At 35.8% G+C, this 26,377-nt stretch overlaps 1 pseudogene; it reads left to right on the top strand.

Moving 5' to 3' along the window:
• Nucleotides 1-1,369: 1,369 nt before the first annotated feature.
• LOC121325890 lies at nucleotides 1,370-21,833 on the top strand (annotated as a pseudogene).
• Nucleotides 21,834-26,377: the final 4,544 nt, after the last annotated feature.

Raw genomic sequence — 26,377 nt, 5'->3', positions numbered from 1 at the left:
TCCTCTCACAATCGTTGACCTGTCCAAAGAGACTGTCAGACAGACAGCTTGTATTGATGTTATACTGGTAAAGATCAGTGGTAGAAATGTATTGAATAACAAGAAGCTGTTTTGACATTCATATTCGACTCATTTGCATACCTGTTTTGAGAAATATGCTTCCTGAGTGTCCGCTACGCAGCAGGGATTATGTTGTTGTATCTAATTTATTTGTTGGAATAAGATTTCAAAAAGTGTTCAATGCTGAATTTGTATAATTAACATTATCTTTACTTCATTAAAATGTATTTGTTATTGTAGGTATGACAACCAATAAAATGATTATGAATGTCAGCGTTATGGCTGTTTAAAGTGCCATTAATGACAGTACCACCAGTTTTTCTGTGGATCTACATGGCTAGGGTTTCTAAAATGATGGAGCATTCCCACGGTCATTTGTACTAATTAGCTAGTAATTTTATCGCTTTCTAGCGCCATAGTGTGTATTTGTTTTGTCATTGATAAAATGTGATCTTTCACAAAGATGTCTAATTTAAATATAGACCATTAAAATGGTTTCTAGAAACATAATACATTTGTGGCAAGGGTTGTACAGTTATTTATTTTAGCTATTTCAAGGATATTCTTTGGCTTTGTAACTGGCTCTAAACAAAAACATGGCAGGGAGAACGGTTGTCTTTTGCATTACAGAACAGGTTGAGTCTGGCAGTCAGAAGAGGGTGAGGTGTTTCTCCTTTGTGTCTGAATAATTTGCCCTACATCGCCGGGTCCCGTATAAGTACATGATACTCCTGTTCATTGTTGCTATGTCTTGTCCTTCAAACTTGTACAGTGCTGCCTTTCTGTTCACAGTCTTGGTCTTTCTTTAGCTGTTCAGAGGTTGATATAGAGACTTTAAGGACTGTTTTTGTATAATATCTTAATGCTTAATAATATCTTAGAGGTAGGCTGTGAACTGCATTATATGCAGAGTCACTTACAATAGGACATTGATTTAACATCTCACCTGCAAGATGGAACACAAGGAGGCTAAGCAAATTGCTCAGGGTCACCCATTGAGTCAGTCAGTGGCAGAGGTGGGATTTGAACCAGTGACCTTCTGGTTACAAGCCCTGTACTTGCTTTCAATACAAAAAGTACACGCTTGTGTGCAGTAGGGTGTGCTTTTATTGTATATTGTTTGTAAAGCTTAATCATTACACTGATTACACAGTAGTGTATAGGACTGTACCTAAACTTACTGACATTTGCATATTTTCCTTTTTCATTTCAGTTCAGATTAAGGTAGCAGCCCAATTAACAAAAATGAGCCACTTAAGAGTCATTGCTGGAATATTTAAACCACAGACCATACAGTTTCTAACGAAGCATGCTGCGGCTGGAAGGAATTATTTTGAGAGCATGGGAATTCCGCTCATCTAGGACTGCAGAACCCTTCTTGACAGGCAGCAGTTCCAACTACCTGGAAGAGATGTATTATGCATGGCTGGAAAATTGTTCAGAAGGTAAGATTGGCATTTGTTTCAAAGTTCAATACTAAGATCTTGCATGCCATAAATAATACCATTTATATCTCATAGCTCATATCATATTAAATATAAGCAAATTCTGATTATTGTCTGCTGCTTGTACAGAGCAATTAACTGAAGTGTATTCACGTATACAGTTGCTGAATTTGTGCAGATTAAGAATAGTTAGAAAGCCATGGAGAAGTTGTATAAACTTTTAAATGATTTAACTGTCATTGTCTCAGGCTATTCTTTTGATACAGTAAATTGACATTTAAGGAAAGACTAACCATAATAAAAAGTAAAGCTTGGATCACATAGTACCAAGGGATGTTCCTTTACCGAGTGACAACTTTTGGCTGCCAGTGGACACGCTTATTATTACTCACAAGGGGGTTGTGGCTTGCATTTAAACATGCACCTTAAGAACCGTAAATCCAATTGTTGAAACATTCTTTTGCAATACTTTAGTTATTCTGAGTATCAAAATCTGGGAACATTGCTGTATGGACATTGCTAAGTGATCACTTAAAGGTATGCTTTTTATTTTGGAGAGGAACTGAAGGAACTACTGCCTGTTTATGCATGTCACATTTAAAATACCATTCTTCTTAATGAATAGCAATCACTACTCCGGGGATTTATAAACACATTGAAACTGCAATCTGACTCCCACGGTGCACCTAGAGAAACACCCATGGATAGCAAGTGGAAGGGGCTAATTAGAAAGGTGGTCAAGACCCCTTTAATTTCAGTGGAAACCATGCCTTATACAAAATAATTTGAGAAGTGTGGGGGGGGGACTGTTCATTCCTGCAAGTCTACTATATGGCAGTTCCACTGAAGTGAAATCACTTTCATATAGACCCTTTGAAGTTGACATATAAATTCAAGTCTGTGGTCCCTAAAATTGCCTTGGACGATCCTTTGAGGAGGCAGTGCACAAACAAACCTTGTACTGTACATAGTTGTGTAGAATATTGTAAAGAATGTACACACATTTATATAAACCTGGCACAATTACACTAATATGTAGGCTAAAGTGTCCCTGAGCTGACCCTGTACTGATAAAAGCAGGAACTCTGCACTGAAAACTGTTTTGAAGAGCTACAAAGCTGTCAAAGTTTTACTTTGATCACCAACTCCTCTTGTCAGTCTAAAGGGACTTTTAAAACTAGCTGTAAACAATTCCCTGCTTTGCGGTTCCTTACCAACTCCAGTTGCTTCTTATTTCCAGGTCAGTGGGCACCATGAAGGGGAACTAGAGCCTCTTGACAATAGCAAAGCCTTTTTTGATGATTTGTTGAGCAAACTTACTGTTGGTCACACAAATGTTGGTGAGCATTCTTCTTGTTTGAAGGCTCTTATGGGTCCCATTTTCTTCTTTTTATTCCCCCCCCCCCCCCCCCCCCCCTCCCCCCCTTCACCCCCCCCCACCCCCACCCACCCCCCCCCCCCCCCCACCCCCCCCCACCCCCCCCCCCCCCCCCTCCCCCATTCAGATCCGTGGACACCATGTGGCTCAGTTGGACCTGCTTGGAATCTTGGATGCAGACCTTGATTCCTTTGTTCTGTCTGATTTAATCACAACTATTGATAAACTGGGTGTTTTTATTATGCCAGTGAACTGGCACTGTAAAACTAATTGTGCATTGCATAGGCTAAAATGTTTCATACTAAAAAAATCATCAGTCAGTCAACGCATCAGGACCGTGATGTCTTTTCAGTATGTTGACATTTACATTTGTGCTGTAGACAAGCTTCCTCCCTACTTGAGGCATCTCCTTCCCTTTTGGAGTATACATGGCATGCTCCTTAGTGGGGATTGAGATTGTTATATTGTTATGTTATAAGACACTCTTATATTTCTTTCAGTATAGCAACTGATTTTAGATTTGAAACAATATATTTATCCTATGTAGAAACCACCCACGTGCATGTGATTGCTGTGCTACTATGTTGGAAATCGGTATAATTTTAGTAAGCCATGAATCTAAAATTAAAGACAGAGGTCCTTGGCCTCTTGTTCCATTGTGGATACTATGTTCTGTTTCTCAGTAATGGTGTCTTTGTAATTATATTGATGAAGAAAGAAACATCAAATTACCAGCTGCTCATCTTGTCACTTTAAATAATAATGTTAATAGGGCCTTGGTCTCTATTTGTAAAATAGGCATTACCTGGGACTAGTGATTCCAGAGTAATCTGCCAGTCATTGTCACAATGTATTAATATTAGAAATGACCCTCCAACTCATTCGTTTTGTTTGTTACACAGAGAACAGTGGCAGCTTTTCTTCATACTAAAATCTGTCCCCTGAACCAAATGGGATCAAGCAGGGTTGCATTGTAATGCCTGCCTCAGTTTCAATGCTAAAATTCAGAAACATTATATTGGTGGTGTGTGCCTTTATAAATACCATCTGTAGTGAACAAAAGCATTTAGCATCAGTTTCTGTTTGGGTGTTAGGTCAATGCTTTAAATTCATTATGCCTCATAGTAAGCAGTTCAGAGTAAGGAAATTGTTCATATTCTCTAAGGAGAAGCATGTAAAGGTATAGTCAGTTATTTAGCAGCATGTGTATAGAATCCTTTCCTAAGTGAGATGTCAATGAGTCTTCAACAGTGATCATGATATATTAGTTATTTTATAGATTGGATGCCAGTTTTAATTGAAAGACAGCCCATCTAAAGACAAAGTGTCTATTCCTCCATATTGGGATAGCGTTAAAGGATGTACATTATTAAACCCTTATTTTGAAAATGGAATCCCAATTGGCAAAATCGTTTGTGCCTATGGTTTCAAGTATTATTGCCCAGCCTGTCTTTTTACTTTTTTAAAACCTGAAGGGCAACAGTTTTCCACTATAAGCCTCAAATCAGGTCAATATTTTTTATATTAATTTAGTAACGGTTGCTTCTGACTGTGCTTTAGTCATACTTAATGGTATGTTTTTAGCAACACTACCTTTGCAAAATTAGCTCCACTATAAATAATGACTTTAGGATCTTGTTTGTGAATAATTGCACTGGGACATTCCCAAGACATATATTGGTTAAGTGGTCTGCAGTATTGAGTTATTTGCCTAGATCTTTTTGACAGGTCTGTAGTCATATTCTAAGGTAAAAAATATTCAGAGACAAGTAGACAATAGGCCACATTACATGAGTGTTTGACTTTTCTCGAGACATCCGTTTCTCGTGAAATAAACATGGACATGGTACCTCTTGTGTTTACATGTAAAGCCTCTCATTTCCCTTTGAAACACCTACTTTTCAAGGGGAGGGGGGCTTAAATTAGTCATGCTAACAGCCCACTTCTAGATTCTCATGCTGTTAACCTTGAAAGTCCCCAAAATACTGTTTACATGAGCAGAGAAAAGTTTAGATCTTTATTAATAATAAACTGGGTCAAATCCAAGTGGTCGTTGAACATTTGGGCTATTACAAGGAAGGGGGCAGATAATGAAGCGTACTGAAGTGAACCATGAGCTTGTTCCACAAATAATTACAGCCTGCTGTATCCTGCACAATGTGCCAGTACCGTAAGGAGGTGTTGAGGCAAGCAGAGGAACAGCTGCCTCAGCCTCCAGCAAGAATTGCACAACATCGATATGAAGAGGGTCCTGCTATTAGAGATGCACTGCTATTTTTATTTTTATGACCTGACGGTGTACTCTTATTTTGTATCATATTTGTATTTTGTTAGCTTGTTTTGTATTTCTTTATACCAAATATAGTATCCTCACTTGCGTTGTACTTGTATGACTGCTTCTGCTAAATAAAGAATTGGAATATTGAGTAGTATTGCTGAGAAATAACTTTTGCAAATTCCACACTAAATTTTTATTTTGAGAGTAGGTTAAACAATGTTCATGTTGTGCATTGTATCAATCTGCCTCATTGTATCCTCTTCCTTTATGGATTTTAACACCTGAGTCTCTTCATCGCTCCAGTGGACGTAAGTGGAGGGTGGACATACACATTTAAACAGTACTTTTACATTAAAGTCTTTTTGACAGTTGTTTGGAAAGCTATTTGAAAGTGTATTCTGAAGTACAGTAGCTGTAACCACCTGAATTCACAAGCCCACAATGCAGTTTATCAAACATTTTTAGTAATAGTTTTAAACAGAAACTTGTTAAATACAATCTGTATGATACTTTACAAACCCATTTAGATCTGTGTATGATTAGCATTATGCAAAGTTTTAGAGAAGATGGAGAAAAAAGTGGGGTTATACTGCAAACAAAACATTAATTTCCCAGCTGCCATCTTTGGATCATGGTAACTTACGTATTCCCAGGTGACTTTTATAGCAGCTTTAAGAAAGGACTTGAACAAGCTAATTAACATTTTCATGAGAAACTCGTGTTTACGTGTATAAGTGGGCGTTGATTTCACGAGCATTTCCTCACCAGAAACTGAGACTTTCATGGTAGAATACTGAGACCGTTTATTGGGACATTTTCACAAGCTTTCCCTGCCAAGTTTCACACGCATTGTCCATTCACATGAAACAAACCAACATGTAAACTGGCCTAATGTTTCTAGCTAATGGTTTTATATTAAGACATAAATACTGTACAATAGTTTTTTTTACAAGAACATTTCAGGTAAGCTGTCCTTGATAAAGAATTTCTTATAAGTAAAATACTTTAAATCATAAGAAAGTGTATTGTTTTTCATTGCAACTGTGACACTGCAACAACAGATGTCTTCGTTTCATAAAGAGAAGAAGAAAGCTGTGTACTTTTGTACTGAACTACGCTGCTTCTTGCATTGGCACTGTGCCATAAACAACGCAACACTTTTGAAGTGAACAGCTCTTTAGCGTTGTGCTTTGTGTATTGATCTTGGCAATGCCAACAGCAAGAGTGTGAGATGTGTTGTGCTAAGGTCACATTTCAATCTTCGACTATATTCTTGTTTCCAGATCTTACTGTTCACAAACAAAGTCAGAATTTAAATGCAAGACTACAGAATTGTTCATGGGGGCTAGCCATATAAATAATGTTCTGGAAGTTAATCATAATCTGTTTGGTTTTTTTTCTCCTTTTGAAACTCGTGTTTGCATGCCCAAAGGTTACTATAAATGTATTTACAATAAATTAATAATGATGTTGTGGGTTTCATTTTGTTGACATTTAGAGCAGAGTTGCCTTTGATAAGGGAGATCAGCTATAGTACATCAGCAGTAATGATTTCTCTACTGTTTACAAATGTGTTTTGAGCATTTTCCTTGCTAACTTGTGTTGGATGAAATAATTGTGAAAACTTGTAAAATTCATGACTTGGGTAATGCAAGAGGAAATTGTTGAGAAGACATATGACCTTATTAGCAAGTGTGCTATATAATGCTAAATGACTTATTTTATCAGATTTTTGGCCCTAATACTACCTATGAATATTATATATTTTTTTCCGTGGTCTCACTTATTACAGTCATGTTTTGCTCATTGGCGTTGTCATTTAGTCATTAAGTTCCTGTTGCCATTTAAGTTTGTTGTAGTTTACAAAATATTTTCATTAATCTAGCTGGTTGTGCACTTCCAAGTCTCAAATGTACAGTTTTGAAATGAACACATGCATGACACCTGGTACTACACTACATTAAATAATTATGTGGTTACAAGCCTTGCTTTAAGGTAGTGCTTTTAGACAGCATACAGATATAATCTGTATTTAGTTCATAGTGGCAAGCATGCTTTAAGAGGGTCTTTGTTTAACAGAAAGTGGAACTTGTAAACCAACTGGACTGCAACCCGGTAGGATGAAACCTATAATATGAAAGGATATAATAAACTGAGACTATGTAGTGATAGTTTAGTGTAAAGTAATACATTGTAGCAGGAAACTGGAGTGAAAGTTAACATTCTCTTATATTTCCATTCAGATGATTGGTGGGCAATGATACCATGAGCAAAGTAATGCAGTGGAAAGGGATTTTGTAATAATTGTTAATATTTATGCACAGTTTGACATGTGTGTCTTATTCTCAAGCTTTAAAAGACAGAGCTCAGCAGAGGCTGTGTAAAATATTTACATTGCAGCAGGGCTCTGCAAATAGTCTACTATGGGAATGTTAGAGCCCTTGTTAGAAAGGTGAGCAGGCAGTCTCATAGAAGCTGTTGAAGTTAGAGGGGAAAAAGCACATCTTCACTGATTTGAACTTAAAGGAAGATGTTCATACTGTGGACAAGCTGCTAATGTAGGTGAAAATACTGAATCATTGTGTAAGGATCTTCAGAGCTGACAATACAGCAGATAGTTTTGTTTTGACTTGTAACGCAATCTATCTAAACAAACAGGATGTCAGAACTAGTCAGCTGTTGCCTTTCAAAAGTGTAAAACAAGATCAGACATACGGTGCCCTCCATATATATATATATATACACGGCTTGGAAAAGTAACAACCTCTGATTGGTTAAACAGCATCACATGACCTTGCTTCTATATATAGCATATAGCATGTCTTGCATACTAATGACCCACTTCACACTGAATAACTCACTACGCACCACTACGTTCTAAATTCCATGACAAACTGCCATTTATTTGTTATTAGTTACAAAACCACTGCTAAAAATTAATGACATTCCACCTATTTCTTTTAATTTTTGGATAAAACTCCAGATAACTGGTACAACACCAATTCTCTGAGTGAAAACAGCAGTCCACCTGAAAAAAAAAAATAAAATAAGTGCACCAGCCTTATCACGGGCCTTGTCACCACCCCAGGCATGGTATATTGCATCTTAACTGCTTATGACACAAACTGTTGCAAACACAGTCACTAACTAGATATGTTTACTTTATGCAGCATGGTAGATTCTTACAGTGCGTGAAAGTGAGACATTCAGTCATTAGCCAAAATCACTAAGTTATTCTTGATTTATCGGAAAAGTGTTATTGTGTTTATTTCTGGCATTTACCGCTTTGCTTGATAAATGTTGACATTTACCAGTAACTCTTAAGATTTGCCAATATTCAAACTTTTACGATAACACATGCACTGACATTTTATTATTTTCGTGATTAGGATTCTTATTTTCTCAGGTAGCTGATCTATATTTTTAGAAACATTTGTATGAATACGAAGTTGCATTCTTTCTTAAACAGTATGTTTTAACTAATCATGTTCTAAGAAAATAATGCACATTTTAATGCAAAACAATTCAGTTGTCCCATAATTATTCTGCAATCAAAAGGTTGCACAGTTCTAGTCTGGAATTAGTGTGTTAATTACATTTTAAATTTCATGCCTTTCTTAGATGGTGGCTATGCACTTGCTGTAATTACCTTACCACATTATTGCACCATCTGTCCAGTGCCCCATGCAAGAATGATCTGGTTTTGTAAAGGGAAAAGGATTCGTACTCTGGCACAGATTTCACTGTGCTCCAGACAGCTGTTTCTGTCTACTTTCAGGGGAGCAGGTTGACTAATTCTAATCCCTAATCTCTGCAGTGTAGATTTATTTTTGTTTTTTTGCTAAAAAGTTCCAAGTTCCAAGTTCATTGTGTCATACAGAGTAAGTCAATATTTTGTTTGAAATGTTAAGGAGTTTATTGAAATGTTCAATATACTATATATTTAGATGTTATTCTAGTAAATGGAGGTTGTATTTACATCTGCTGCTTTTTTTAGAATAAACCATTAGTGTATCTGAAACTTGGCTTACTAGTCGGGTTGAATAATATATCTACTTCATATCTCTAGTTAACGTTAAATATTAAAAGGGTAATGCTGCATATTAACCGAATGAAAATATGGTTCTCTGACCAGACATAAGAGCCCTGCGTTACATCGTAGCGATTCTTGTGTGCATAATGCAAACATACTGAATGCAGTAATTAAGTTGAGCTAATGGAAATTAAATGTATTTGGAACTCATCCTGAGAAGTGGTGCTCTCTTTTATTTACTATAGATTAAAAGAGACAAGGTTGGTTTAGAATAATGTTGTTACATAGAGTGATTGAGATCCGAGTGCATGAACTTCTGTATGAACCTCATGACTCTTCACTTGGCGAGCCATTCACCATTTAATTTCATAGTTTGTTTTCTTTTTCAGAGTTATGATCTGTCGGCACAATGATTATATATTGCATCTATGTGGTCTGGATGTGTCTTTCTCTATTTTGTGCTCATTTTTCTTCCTTTTTGTTCCCGTCTGGGGTTTCATGTATAACAGGATTTTATGGCCTCTGTGAAGCTGATCTGGACAAGATATTCAGGCTTCCAATAACCACCTTCATAGGAGGGAGTGAACATGCCTTGCCTTTATGTGAAATCATAACAAGATTAGAAGTAAGGGATCAACAGTAATTCATTAATTTTTTTGCTATTTCAACATTTCAGCTCAACTTTGTTCAAAATGGGCAGTTTTGAAAAGCATATGTTCTAAAATAGAATGTTGTAGCCAACATGCATTTTCCTTTTAAAACGTGTCAACTGGCACTCTACTAGGTATTCAGCTAAATATCTTTTTCTAAGTCTTACTTCCAAGTCTTGCACTTTTGTTGCTCATTTCAGCTAGATAGTGAAATTGTATTCACCCATGCAGTCTTATGTTCTGTCTACTAACCAGTTGCTTCCTCCATTGAATGATGTGCTTTGGAACTAAGAACATGCTTTTGCTCCAAAGACATTGCTGAAATGACCTAGGAAGTTAAATGGGGATTCCTTGCAGGTAAGGCAAGAAAACTGAGAAATTTCGATAACATAGTGTCATATCAGATATGATGTTATAAAATGGAAATACGTGTTTAAAAAAAAAAAAAAAAGTATTTAAAAACTAGACATGTCACATAAAGAGTGGAAGTGCAAGATTTATGTCATTATTTTCAACTACTGTATAAGTTGGAATGGCAGTTGTCATTCTTTGTTCTCTTTGTTGGGTATTTCCCTGACCTTTCCCATTTTATGTGACACATCCCACACAGCCAGAAAAGCCCTGTGTCCAGTGTAAGCCTTCCCTGAACTGCATTCAAACCTAGTGCCATTGTGTTTAAGTCAGACTAGAAACTTGATTTGTTGGTGCATTAAACTGTAGCACACTATCTATTTTGATAATTCTCTTTTAATGAATTGAGGAGCCCTCTTTAATTTACATGTTAATAAAGGTTCATAAGTAATGTCACAACTAGCTCAGTCTCTGTTCTTGAAGTCTGATTGAGCTAACAAGAAAGCTCCTCTCTGAGCAAAGATCAAGTGGATCTATTGTTGAAAATTACCCACCTGAGGCTCTGGATGCTGGTTGGAAATTTTACCCTGAAAACCCCTAAGGATAAAACAAAATACATCTCTTTCAATCAAAACATTTATGAGACAAGTTGAAAGGATTGCAATTGCCTTTCAAGCTCTAGGGATTTCTTGCATTGTACTTGAGATATACAGCTTAGCTAAAAGTTTTGCATCACCTAGAATTATATGGACATAATTTAGATATTTTATTTAATATTTTGTATTCAAAGAAACTACAAAATGATACTGCAAAAGTCTACCGGAAGCCATTATAGTACTACAGTATTTCATGTTAGATTTTAAAATGTCACATGTTTTTATTTTTGGCAGTTTTTCATTAAGTATATTGACAACTACAAAGCAGAAATTCAATATGTTAACACAACATTATTCAGTAGGTTAATCATATGGGGGATGCAAAACATTTGGCCATATCTGTATATATTATTGAGTTATTTTAATCGTAATATAGTTCTTTATCACTGAAGTATTTTTATTATTATTATTTATTTTATTATCTGCTTAGACCACCACCCTCAGTACTATTATACTAGAGCTTGTTTAAGGTTTAAATAAGGTACATGAGTCAATTATGTCTTCACACTCCAGCCTGTGCTCAGATGTATGTATACTAGATTAATTAAAATGTTTAGAATTGCAGGCTTTGTGTAGTTTCAGAATAGAAATAAATAAAGAAACCTACCCCAAATATGGTATTTTTCTACTTTCAAAATCTATTGAAAATCTATTGTGGACACATTGGTCTTGAGTTCATGTTTATCAATACTGTGTAGCAGTGCCAGTGGATCCAGTAGAAATTTGAGACTCCTGAAATTTACAAATGAAGAAAAGAGGACATTATTGGCCAGATTGATGCGATCAACAAGGTTTGAAATGTTTTAAAATATTTGTTACTACATTTGAATTGCACTTTACCATGCATTGAACATGGGCTTTCCAAAGGGTGTGTGTGTGGGGGGGGGGGGGGGGTGAGGTTAGGTATATAAACAAAACAAAAGAATACATACAGTACTATGTTTTACACTTATTGGTTAATTTCAAATATCTGTTTCTTTCGCTGTATCACAACAAAATTACAACTTGAATCATTTCAAACATTTCTAAAATCATTTTCTAAAATAAGCTAAGCTTAAAACAATTATCAGGTTGCTAAAACTGCTCTCTACCTTCAGCAAGATGATGTATGGGGTGTTTCTTGTCCTTTGACTTCCAGTTTACTGCAGAATCTAAAAGTTATTTCAAATGTCTCTAGCCATATTAATTGACGTTAGTAAGATCAGTCATGAAATAAAGAAAAACTGAGAAAATACCAAATATTTACTAATTAAATAATAAAAAGCTCTTATTGAATTAATTTTTTTACTTTTGTCTAATCTTTGTAATCTTTCCTCCAACCTAGATGCCGGCTAAACCTTTTATGCCAATGTTGTGAGGAACGATTTAGATCAAATCTTTTGCCAGTTTGACCCTAAAATGGAGGTGGCTGATGAGGTAAAATTGAGTTTTTATGTATACAATATAATTGAAATACAGTACAGTACAAACCAGTTCGCAACGGACCCTGTTCAGTTTTGCAGTGGTGATCATAATCTGCACACTAAAAGCTGTGCCTTGTATTTGTTTTTCATACTTATATGTATTGAAAAAATCACTAAGAAGCATTTGAATAAAAAATTAAAAAGCAGGCTGTAATTCTTTACAAACTGTCACAGAAATATTGAAATTGTGTTTTCCGTCATTAGAGCATTTTATGGATTATAGGTCAATTCAGACTATCGGGGTTCAGATCAGAGAAATACATATTTATTTTGTCTTGGGGTTCTGGGATGTAAAGTATCATCTTGGGACGCACCATGAGAGAATCAATCGAGTGACTCACAAAAAGATCACTCTGTCTCTCATTGCAAACCCATCCCATCTGGAGGCTGTCAATCCTGTGGTTCAGGGCAAAGCCAAAGCAGAGCAGTTCTACCTCGGAGAATCAGTGGGAAAGAAGGTAATTCAGTAGTCTGTCTTGTGGATCCATGACTAATTTGGACTAAGGTTGATCAGGCCAAGGAAAAATTATGTTATGCTTGTTTGAATCTATGAATAAATCTGAATATATTGACTCTTTCTATGTTGTTTTATTTATAGTCAGATTTTGAAAGTGAATTCTGATGAGAACCTGATTGGAAAGTCAAGCCTGATCAGGTTGTGAATTAAAGTAATCTACGGTGAGCTCAAATTACCTGGACCTACATTTAGTTCAACCAAGTGATTTTTAACAATTGATTTATAGCGCCAATTCTATTGTGGTGTTAAAACTTAAATTGGAGGGTCTACAAAATAACATCGAAAAATTAACTGTGATCAACAATTTTCTTTTCTCGGTGCCTTTCTTAACAACACTCTATAAACAATGAAGCATGATGTCACTGTTACACTTCCCCTTTCCTGACATTTTGTTACATGAGGAAAAATCTGTCTTTTGCAAACAATGAAAACAGACTCAAAGTCATTGAGTGAATGCCATGACAGTTATTCATATTAACATTAAGTAAAAATGACCATGAAGTGAGATTGCATAAAAACATCCAACGGTACTTGCTCCATTTTGTTTGTTGCTTTTTTTTATCTATCTATCTATCTATCTATCTATCTATCTATCTATCTATCTATCTATCTATCTATCTATATATATATATATATATATATATATATATATATATATATATATATGTGTGTGTGTGTATGTGTGTGTCTATATATATATATATATATATATATATATATATATATATATATATATATATATATATATATATATATATATATATGTGTATATATATATATATATATATATATATATATATATATTTCGATTGGAAGAAGAGGATCTTCTCCACTCACAAGGTTGCAGTATTTGAATGACAGGTAATACTTCTATTGTGATGAGCAGGTAAATCTTGACTTCTGGAGTTTTTGAAAACAAGTCAATGTTATTTTTAAGTAGAACTTTGATGGCTGGAATTATATTTTCAGGACCTAAATTGGAAATACATGAAGGACAGGGAAAACTAGAGAACGGCAACATGGCACGAAAACTTTTCAGGTAAGGTAAAATTGTGTATACAACAAGGTTAAGCTATGTTACTGGATCTGTAATACCAACATGAATTGAAATAAACACGAATACTGCATTTTCTAGATTGGTTTTGCAACTGATCCTTGAATGGCTCACTCTTCTCCCTACACCACTGATGCTGCCAGAGTTGTCAGTGCCCCAATTTTCCATGTCAACACTGATGATCCAGAGGCAGTGATGTATGTTTGCAATGTAGCAGCTGAGTGGAGGAACACATTCAGCAAAGATGTGGTTATAGACCTGGTGAGATCTTAATTTTGTAACTCTGCTGCCACTGGTATACCAGATGCTGATATCTCATAAGCCATATGAAATACTCACTTCAATTGTTTCCAGATGGTAAGACCTAACATTTTGAGATACTGGCTTCATAGTTGAGGCACCAATTCATACTATGATTTTTTTGGTCAAGTTCAATTGTGGGTATCCTCACCTTAGGCATAGTTATACTCTCCATTATAAATTTTATTTGAGCTTGCTTTGTACTTTACAGCAGAGCCTCATCAATTGACAGTGCTGTTTCTGCCAGGTCAGCTGTCGTCAGTTTGGTCACAATGAAATGGATGAGCCCATGTTCACACAGCCCCTGATGTACAAGCAGGTGTACATACTGAAAACGTACTCTGATAAACTGCTAGCCGATGGGACCGTGACTCTCCAGGAGTTTGAGATATTTGGCTGTACAGGGTTTAGCACCTAAATCTATATTTGATGTCAAAACAATTAGAGAATGTAAATACAAATAGGTAATGTAAGCAAATGTATTTGGCAATGTGTCATGTGACCCACTAGACCTATATAAGTTGTGTGCAACTATTCAGCAACAATAATGCAAAAGCAAAAGGATATCAGTGACTCCACAAGGGGCATGATATTGGGTGCCCATGCAATTGGCTCACCTAGTTATGTCTATGTGTTAATACAGTGATAGAACTTGTATATTATTCTGCCCTGCAGTTCTTTCTGTACTATCACATAATAATCCCTCTGTGGTTCACATACTATAAGGTTGAATTGTCTTCTGAAAATCATATTAATGTTTCCCATAGAACTGACATTCTTCCACCAATCTGATCTATACAGCCCAGTTAAGTACACTCTTCAGTGTCAATTACAACTGTACTTTCTTCCAACTTCAGCAATTGATTCAACTTGAAATTATTTGAACAAGGGATAGGGCTAAACTGTAAGTTTATTTTCATGCTCTTTCATCGACATAAACCCTGATTTATTTAAACTTCATAGATGACATACTGTATTTATAACCTGGACAAGCTGAGACATTCTAGGTTTCCACCAATCGCTGTACATTTCATCATACTATCAGATGGATGCTTTGTAAGAACCCATAAACTCATTTGACATAATCATCAGTCTAAGCGACCAAAAGTTAAAAAACATCAATAAACCATAAACCCATTGGCAGCCAGGCTTATTCTCAGCTCAACAGTTTTCACCTAAACATGCTATCATCATCTATCACTTTGAGTCATGCAATCAGACCCCAAAGGATATGCTCCTGTGAACCTTCAGTATCAGAAATCTTGAGCAAGCTTTTCTAGAAAATTCATATTGAAATGTTTTCCTTCTTTACTATTGTTTTAGCATTTTATAAACACGTCCTGTGTCATTAAATAGGGGACTGGAATTAATTTTATTGTCCACAGCTAGTAGTGTTTTTCTGTTTGAACTATATCAACTGTTTTTAGGTGTCTGCTGGTCAGGATAAGTTACAATAAAAATATTTTAATGTAATTTGCATTTTATTTTGGTTTCTTGCTGGAAGAAATATCCAAGTATGATATAATCTGTGAGGAGGCATGCACTCGCTCAAAAGATGAGACAATTCTTTATAACAGGCATTGGCTTGACTCACCTTGGCCAGGTATTTGTGAACTGTTCTGTTGGGCATAACGAATGACATTTTCAAAAATGTGTTTAATTATACAAATGATTCAACTATATAATGGAAATAGAATTGGAACAAAGATTGACATTTTCCACAACTGTAGACAAGTACAATAACATTTGATTAGTCAGAAATATTATTTATTTTTTATCTACAAACACTGCAGTGCATGAAATATAAAGGTATGCCAGACTACACAGTTTCAGCTTGAGCTGAAATGATAAAGTTCTGGCTCACTGGCTTGAGAGGAGGATAATATGTATGCAATGCTTACCTTTCCGAGTGCTATACTTCAGGCATACAGCTGTATATGCTGTAGAATGTCTGTTGTTTTAAGAGAAGTCAACTTGTGCAGTTTGGGTTGGCTTTGTGGCTCTGGCTGCTCAAATTGTGTGTAGCGATTTCTGCTATAATAAGACATCTTGCACACAATGTATTAACTTATTATAAATTACAAAAGTGAAGACTAAGGAACTACTGTCAAACATAGAAAAGTGATATTATTTTGACAAATCCTTAACAATGATTAGTTTCTCATACAGGACTTATAATTGGTGTAGTAACTTTTGACACTGATTTTAATGAGCAAAACTTAACAACTGCCAACAAGTGTACATGCATCAGCAGCATCAGCTAGCTGCATCTGCATACCTGTTGCTATCGCTCAGTGGGTCTGACATTCTGAATTTCCCTTAGATTTGTGGTGTAAAATGTAGTGCTACAGAACTGGGTTTATACCCATTAACCACTCGTTTAACCAACCCTGTATTTAGGGTGAATGGTATGGAATGGAGAATGGTAGCACAAAGGCAGCATTCAACAACATTGAAAGAATGGTACCACAGTTACATTTTTCTATTTAGATACCTCATTGGTATCACTGTGGTTCTGAACCAATATAGTGCGATATTTGTCCCCAGTCTGGTTTTTCATTACAGAAAATGTTTTAAAATGCCATAATAGGGTATGTTTTTCTAATTCATCAGCACTTACAAAATGTTAATTCAACAAATTTGTTTTGTTTTATAACTAGGTTTCTTTTCTCGTGATGGTGAACCAAAAATGATGAGCTGTTCTCCAACATGTATTTCCAAAGATGTCTTGCAGCATATTGGCAATGTGGTCAGCTCTGTACCAGTTGAAGATGGAGGTAGGTGTCTGGATGAAGAATACTTGATTGAGAATGTTAAATAAAAGATCTAAATTATGTTCATATAGCTTTTTTTATTTTATTGTTTAATTTTATATTTTAATTGTCTCAATCCTAAAATTCTAGGTAATGGTAAACTTTTGGCCATAGCTGTACAATGAAACTAGGTTACTTGGTATCAGCAACTCAATACTGTGTAATAGACTAGAACCCTCTTCATCTGCATTTACTGTCACTGTAGAGAAATAGATCTTAATTTCGTTTAAATCAGAAATGTTAAATGAAGTGCTTGACAAACATCGCATAATCATAAGTTGTAGTTATAGAAGTCTTAAATGATAACAGATAAGCCTTAGACATGTAAATGTATTATTATTGTTATTGTTATTGTTATTGTTATTATTATTGTTATTTAAAATAATATTTTGCTCTTTACTAGTGCATTTTTTTAAGTAGAAAACATCATTGCTCATTGAATTTAGTTTTTAAAATTCTGTTAAATAAAATTCTGGTAAATGTTCATGACTTCAAGAACTGTAAAATAGTTGTGTGTAAAATGCTTTGTATTATGTTCTGTATTTCTCAAGAGCTTCATAATTAACAGGGCCTTAAAAACATGGAGGTGCAGTTGAAGCATGTTGTCTGATGAAGACAGATGCTGATTACTCTTGTTAGTCTCCCTGGAGAACCATATAGTGAGTACTGTCTGCAAGCTCTGAAACTTTTACTAATTATTAGGGATGCACCGAGTCCCGAATCCACCTTAAAAGATTTGGCCGAATACCGAATACCGAATCTATAAAATCTATCAAGAAAACTGAAGGAAACTGTTGAATGAAAAACAGACTGGCAGCTACTAACAAGGGACATGCACAATCTGTAGTTGTGACACTTTTAGTTTAATAGTATTTTTATTAACGAATGGAAATATATCCCGGAAAATTTTTTAGTTTGAAACTTACATAATTTACCGCTAGCCCCCCCCCCCCCCCCCCCCCCCCCAACAAAAATGTCAAAATACAGAACCGTTTACTTTACCTTTACAAGAAAGGAGAGCTGCATCTTTTCCATAGCCCACTATTTTCTTTAATGACGTTTCAACCTGTGTCATCTGATCTGAGAGCTATGAGGAAAAAATTGAAGTGAGTGACCTGAATCTCCCTGTGAAATAAAACCCACGTTGATTTAAATGCACTGTGTGTGTAACCCATATCAAATAGGCTACAAAAAAAAGGCTTTTAAAAAGTTTTAATAAAACACAGCAGTTCCCAAATGGTTCAACTGTATTGGCACATTACAATAACGTAAAATGTCATTTACTAACTAACGCATATTGTCTTGCACATCTGACAGTTGTAAAGCTACAAAAAAATCTATATTTCTGTGCACCAAGTTTTTTTTTTTTTTATCTTGGTATGATCTCTACACGTTTCACAAACAAAGCACAAAAGTCTACAACAGTTTGGCGTTAATGTACATTACAGGTTTACTGCATAACTTTACTCCATGAAAAGTGTGATGTGACTGTGCTGTTGCATACAGTGGGGTATGTTTACATTCAGCAGCTGCGTGAAGTGCGTGAGCCACCAGAAATTTAGGGAGTTGAGAGCTGTGACAGAGTTCATCAAACGTGTTCTTGTTCTTGAATACCTGTTGTTAAATACAAAAGTCATGTTCAATACCGGATTCATGTCTTTTATTTAAAGAAGAACTGCACACATTGGAGGGATGTATTAAAATGGATGTGTGTTTGGGCGGATTTAGGGTTCGGATTCAGTTCACCGAATCTTAAGTATTTGGTCGAATCCGAACCCTGATCAAAAAGTAGATATTTGGGCCAAATCCAAAACCAAATCCTGGATTCAGTGCATCCCTACTAATTATAGCAATCACAGCCTACTTTAAGGAAACCATTATGATGTGATGAAGAAGTAACACTTGGGGACCACTCTTACCAGACTAATTTTGAATCTACTGAGTCTCTGTGTAACCTGTTTTAGTAAAGAAATATGCAAAAAAAAAACCATTTTCATGAAAAATTGCACTACAGTGATTCTCCCCCCCCGCCATCTTTTCAGTGTTTTAACATATTGAAATTGTGCTTGTGTAGTGTGGTTGACATTTACTTAGTACATTATGAAATGTTAATTGGATGATCCTCTTATTCTGCTCTGGTAGTAGTATGTTTATAGAGCAGCCAGAATGCAGTAAGGACAGTAATGACATTTCTGACTAGTTACTGCCTAAAGGCCTATTACTTTTTATAACCTATTTTTATTCAGTCTTTTTTCACCTGTGTGCTTTTTTTTGCTATCTGTGAAGTACTTCATACTCACTGCTTCCCCACTGGCCTATATCTGTTAATGTCGACTCCTGAACATCAACCTGCCATGTGATAACTGGTCATGCAATTAGCAGCAAAGGAAATACAAAAAAGGTTTTCCTCCACCAGAGATAGATTTCTTCACCACATTACTAAAATAGTGCAGAGTCATTTCTGAAAGTGCCTTAAAAATGCCTGTCAAAAAAGTTTTTAGACCACGCTGGACCCATTATTTTTATTTATTCATTTAAAAAAAAAAAAATCCAGTTCAAGTGGGGAAATACAAGCCACTGTCTCTTTTAACTTCTACTCACTTGTACTTCAAAACTTTTATAGACATTTCAGTGATTGCTTTCTAGGGTGAGTAGTGCTGAGTAAATCGTCTGCCTCCTTTTGAAAGTCCCTGTGTGTTGTGTCTTACAAAATTAGCACAAACTGACAGAGCCCAAAGAGACGTAAAAAGGAACTGATGTAAATATTCTGATCTGTAATTGGAAGAAACTATTCTATCAAGACAGGACCTACATTGCTGCACCTGTTAATAGATATATATATATATATATATATATATATATATATATATATATATATATATATATATATATATATATATATATATAGTGGCTTGCGAAAGTATTGACCCCCCTTGGCATTTTTCATATTTTGTTGCCTTACAACCTGGAATTAAAATTGATTTTTATTTGGATTTCATGTAATGGACATACACAAAATAGTGCAAATTGGTGAAGTGAAATTAAAAAAATAACTTGTTTAAAAAAATTCTAAAAAATAAATAACGGAAAAGTGGTGCGTGCATATGTATTCACCCCCTTTGCTATTAAGCCTCTAAATAAGATCTGGTGCAACCAATTACCTTCAGAAGTCACATAATTAGTTAAATAAGGTCCACCTGTGTGTAATCTAAGTGTCACATGATCTCAGTATATATATACCTGTTCTGAAAGGCCCCAGAGTCTGCAACACCACTAAGCAAGAGGCACCACCAAGCAAGCAGCACCATGAATACCAAAGAGCTCTCCAAACAGGTCAGGGACAAAGTTGTGGAGAAGTACAGATCAGGGTTGGGTTATAAAAAAATATCCGAAACTTTGAACATCCCACGGAGCACCATTAAAGCCATTATTAAAAAATGGAAAGAATATGGCACCACAACAAACCTGGCAAGAGAGGGCCGCCCACCAAAACTCACGGACCAAGCAAGGAGGGCATTAATCAGAGAGGCAACAAAGAGACCAAAGATAACCCTGAAGGAGCTACAAAGCTCCATAGCGGAGATTGGAGTATCTGTCCATAGGACCACTTTAAGCCGTCTCCTCCACAGAGCTGGGCTTTACAGAACAGTGGTCAGAAAAAAGCCATTGCTTAAAGAAAAAAATAAGCAAACACGTTTGGTGTTCGCCAAAAGGCATGTGGGAGACTCCCCAAATGTATGGCCTTTTTTTTGGCCATCAAGGAAAACACTATGTCTGGCACAAACCCAACACCTCTCATCACCCCGAGAACACTATCCCCACAGTGAAGCATGGTGGTGGCAGCATCATGCTGTGGGGATGTTTTTCATCGGCAGGGACTGGAAAACTGGTCAGAATTGAAGGAATGATGGATGGCGCTAAATACAGGGAAATTCTTGAGGAAACCTGTTTCAGTCTTCCAGAGATTTGAGACTGGGACGGAGGTTCGCCTTCCAGCAGGACAATGACCCTAAGCATTCTGCTAAAGCAACACTTGAGTGGTTTAAGGGGAAACATTTAAATGTCTTGGAATGGCCTAGTCAAAGCCCAGACCTCAATCCAATTGAGAATCTGTGGTATGACTTAAAGATTGCTGTACACCAACGGAACCCATCCAACTTGAAGGAGCTGGAGCAGTTTTTCCTTGAAGAATGGGCAAAAATCCCAGTGGCTAGATGTGCCAAGCTTATAGATACATACCTCAAGAGACTTGCAGCTGTAATTGCTGCAAAAGGTGGCTCTGCAAAGTATTGACTTTGGGGGGGTGAATACTTATGCACGCTCAAGTTTTCTATTTTGTTGTCTTATTTCTTGTTTGTTTCACAATAAAAAATATTTTGCATCTTCAAAGTGGTAGGCATGTTATGTAAATCAAATGATACAAACCCCCCAAAAATCCATTTTAATTCCAGGTTGTAAGGCAACAAAATAGGAAAAATGCCAAGGGGGGTCAATACTCGCAAGCCACTGTGTATATCAATATATATATATATTAATTAAAGTGTCATTTAAAGCTAGCAGTGTATTTATAGACTCATGCAAAAGGAATACATGTGTTTTTCATAGGAGGAACACTATGAAATGGGTCCTGCTTCTGAGGGCAATTGAATGTGGTTACATCTGTTTTTTTGTTAGGTCTTTCCCATATTCTTAAGGGCAGAGCCAATATGATAAAGAACCACACAGTTGACTGGGCTTTGGCTGAATGCATGGCATTTGTTTTTTTGCTGAAGGAAGGAATCCATGTCCGTCTAAGTGGGCAGGATGTTGGAAGAGGCTCAATCAGTGTTGCCTAATAAATAAAATAACATGTACGGTGTACAGTACTTCGTAGCTAATCGTGTTTTTAGGGCTCTGGCCACCCGTTTCTTCTTAACGTTTTAGTCTTAGCAGAGAACACAGAGAATAAAATAGGATAAAGACAAACCGCACGTAATATCAAGGAGGTTTTCATTGGGTGACCGAATTTCACTTTTTGAAACATGGATTATGGATAAACTTTGACAAAATTACTAATAACTACTAAAAAAAATATTAAACACATTATTAAAAGTCATGACTGTTTGTTATAATGTTTGGTGCACAGCTGTATTCTTTGATTTTGATTGTCTTACTGAAGTTCCGTTACTGGTCTAGTAAAGATACTGTCATATCAAAGATTCAGTCCACACATAGACATAGTGTGTTTATAACTGGTACACTGTTATATTATATTGGTAAAGTTCCGTTACTGGTGGTGTCCAGTAGAAATTAACCATGTTAGGAATAACTTGGTCTACAATTAAACTGCTTCTAGTATGCTATCAGTTATTTTAAATTATAATCACTTGCAGTGAAAAGGTTATTGGATTAATGACCAAAAAAACCCTCAAAAACCATTTCTTAAGTTTAAAGATGGAGCTGGATCCTGGCAAATTGTGTGGGTTTCCTTTCAGTTTTGATTGCTCAAGTTTAATTACAGTTATAGTGTGAACATAATAGGCGAACATCTGCATTATATTCAGACTCCAGTTACAGAGCATATACAAATCATAAACATGCTATTGGCCCAGTTTATCAGCAAAGTGCATGGGATTGAATATATTGCTGTGCTTCAGTCTGCAACTCTTGCTCGTTACTTGGGGATTTAATGGATTATAGTAACTGATTCGGTCATCTGTATTTGTGAATCTGCTTTGCTTTGTGGTTAGTCCTCCTGATTGATGAAACCACTGGTAGCTCTAAAGCTAAAGAGCTGCTGTTTTATTTTAAGCTTCACTGTGTTTTCATTGGCGTTCCTGGGGGACAACTTTGAAAAAACAACAAAAAATGGTAACCACAATCTTTTAAATGAATCGGAAAGCATCAGCTAAACTAACCCCAGAGTCTGCTTCCTTTGATTAGCTTTTTTTTTTATTTTTATGTTTTTAAATATGCTTTTCTTTTTTTAAATGCAGAGCATTTTTAAAAGAAAAATATATCTTCATTGTATTAGGTAGCACCAGGAAAAGGACTTTGGAGAAGCAGATATTAAAAGCATTTTGCCTAGGTGGCATTGTTTATTTTAGGCACAGATCAGTTGTCATTGTAAACTGATGTTAGTAGAACTATCTGCAAAATAAAGCTCAGTGTTGTTTTTTCTTGTAATGACGGCCACCTATTTAAACCCTGTGCTCCTCTGTCGCCTTGGATGATTTTGATGTGTTTTGATGTTTATGCAATAGCTTCACAGTCAACAAACACTGTCAAGAAGCAGAGCAGTGTATAAGTCATTGTTGTCATGGTGTTTTGGAGAATTATTAACTGTGTCTTTGCTGTTGTGTGGTTGGCTGAGCCACAGTTGGAGGAATGGCAGGACTTGTTCTTTCATCTGGAGTCTTCACTAAACTGGAACAGCATTCTTGCCCAGTGTTGGGAATAAAACTGAACTTTGGAATATCCTTACTGCTGTTTTATTGTTTGGAGTAATTTCAGTGAATCCCCCAAAGTAGATAATCCATGCGTTCTCCTCTGGCAGGGCTGGGGCTTGAGTGATTGCTCCCCCATGGATACTGCTCGTAACTTCCCTGATTAACCAGCAACATAATCAAGGTCCAGATTTTGCTGCCATGTTAAAAAAAAATTGGAAAGTTGCTGCTGTGTTAAATTGGAAAGTTCTCTGCCTTAAAAAAACAACAATTCTGGAAAAACTCTGAAATCCTGCTAAACGGTGCCATTGTTTCTGCATCTGTTCTGAGTAATACAATATGCAATTGAAAAATCTCTGAGTATGGAGTCCTAGGTAAGTTCTTAGCATAATCAGCTAGAATTGGTCTAAACAGTGGTGTATCAAAAGTACCAACATCAAAGTACTAAAGTATGAAGTTTTAAGACATATGTAAACTCAGTTGACTGACGTGCACATTGGATGTTTGATTTTCATAACCTCTGGTCCTTTATTAATTATTAAAAGTAATTGTAACTAAAAAAAAGAATCCTGTAAAATCATACCCATTTTGCACTTTGATTGGCTACATAGGTGCTCCAATGGGTTATAGAAAACATGTATTTAAATTTATAAGCATGTCTGCTACCATACTAGGTTAAAGAAAATGTGTTTTTACAGAGTGAAAAACCCTGTAAATATAAAGCAATCTAAAAGAGTAACTTGTAAACAATGTATTTACCCCAGCATATTCCCAGATATTACTGTTATAATATGTTTCTTTCAAAACAGAAGATTTATAATTAATAGATGTGCAGTACAAAGAAAATGTATTGAACTATGTATATATTTTTAGCTGCAATTGCTTTAAACAGTGGCATTATTTAGAGCAGATGTATTGGCATTACTGGATTGCATTGTGGTCTGGCTGCTAGGGCAGGTTCTATTATGAAGTCTACAAATGGTTTTCTTTTTCAGATGCTGTAGTAGAGTAATGCTGGCACCTGTTCAAGGGCTGAAACTCTCCATTAACAATTAGCATGTAGTGGGCACCAGGAGTATAAATACACCGCTGGGACAGAACTCAACATGTGAAGTTTCTTTTTTCATTTTTATTAAAGACCTAAAACTAAAAATAATAGACGGTTCAGGGTATAAACCAAGTACAGTTAGAGGGTTTCCAAAAGTGATCTCTATCAATCTAGTTTAAGAAATCACTTTTGGAAACAATTCTGATCCAACCTGCCTTGTTGTAGTCTTTTCATGACCATATATTAAAAAAAAAGTAAATACAAATAGATGCCAAAACCAAAGGATTCGTATGACATTGGACTCAATAACAGCAATGATCAAAAATGCTCAAAAAGTCCTGAAGCCCCATCGTCTGACTTTAGTTGACCTCTGAAAACGGTCAACCAATACTTACCTGAGTGTTGCCTTGTCCTTTTGAATTATTCTCTTAAACCTTTCTATGGAGTACAGTCATACCTGGATGAAGTACCTTTATAAAAGAACCTCCATTTTGTTATGTATAATTACAGGTTTTGAACTTAGATTTGCCATGGTGAGCCCCAATGAGTTGATGTGCTGGGAGGCACAGTTTTGGGGTTTTCACAACATAGCCCAGTGCATCATAGACAGTTTATCAGCTCAGGGCAAGCCAAGTGGGTTTGACACAGTGGCTTAGAACTGCTTCTACATCATAGCATGGAGGCAATGATAAGATGAACTCGAAGCTACCATATCCACTTTCCAATCCATATGTTTACTTTTTGAAGAAGTAAATAGTTTTAGTTGAAAAGTCAGATTTCCCAAATGAATGAATTAAGGAATTGCTGTATAAAAAAAAAAAAAAGAATTGTAAGTGGCCAAAGAAAATAAGCCAGCAATATCTGTTTATTATAATAATATTAATTACATTCTATAGGAAGCCTTCACAAGCACCGAACAACTATTAATGAAGGATAATATAATCTCTCTTTGACAACCCCCCCCATGCTGAAATCAAAGAGAGCCAAAACTTATTTCCCCCCCCAAGATCTCTAGGGGGTTCATGTTCCTGAATACATTTTAGTTCCATGTGCAGTGTCTTTTGTTCAGGACTGCTTTAAAATATTTAAGCTCTACAAGTGTGTTACTACCCATCTTCTTTTTCTTAATTTTTTTTTATTAATAGTAGTTTGGTGCTTGTAAGGGCCTCCTAGATAGAATTTAATTACTATTATTATAATAAACACATACCGTTGCCTTATAATTTTCTTTGGCCAAAAAATACATTTAATATCTATCCTAAAAGGTCAGTCATACAAGGTTAACCCTCTTGGCAGAGTTTGTGATTTAGTTTTGTATTGATTGCCAGTAAGAATGACTGTTTCCAGAATAAGTGGCTACTTCATCACACTGCATCCTTTTAGCTGGCCTTAATTAACATTCCTTTTGAAAAGACAAATTTATGATGGCTTTATTGAGTTTGATCTATCTCTTATAGCTTACGTAATATGTTCTATAAAAATAAATGGAAAAGCACCCCCCTCCTTAACTCTCCATAACTGAAACCACTCTATATGTAGCCAGCCTCTTGTACAGTATATCACATTGCCTGGCAATTTTGCTGCATGCTTTGGAAAAAAGTGACTTCCTTTTATAAGATATAAAACATATGCCCTATATTCTAAAATATTGCTATACCTTAGAGAGGGACAAGTTTGTTAGTGAGGCAGGCTAATAGGATTTTTACAACTTGTCAATATCATTAAATTCACTTACTCTTTTAACACAGTCCTGGCAGGAGGTGACCAATTTAAAGTTATTTTATATTTTTATTTAATATTGAGCTGGAACAAGCATCAAGGGAATCAGATGGGTAAATGGGAGAGGATATTAAAACCACACAGTAAATTATATAAAGTGTCTGAGGGAAGGTCAAGTTTATGATGT

This window comes from Polyodon spathula, chromosome 13 (genome assembly GCF_017654505.1).
Source record: "Polyodon spathula isolate WHYD16114869_AA chromosome 13, ASM1765450v1, whole genome shotgun sequence".
Lineage (NCBI taxonomy): Eukaryota > Metazoa > Chordata > Actinopteri > Acipenseriformes > Polyodontidae > Polyodon > Polyodon spathula.
Note: the sequence above shows the minus strand (reverse complement) of the source record. Positions and strands in the feature narration are given on the sequence as shown.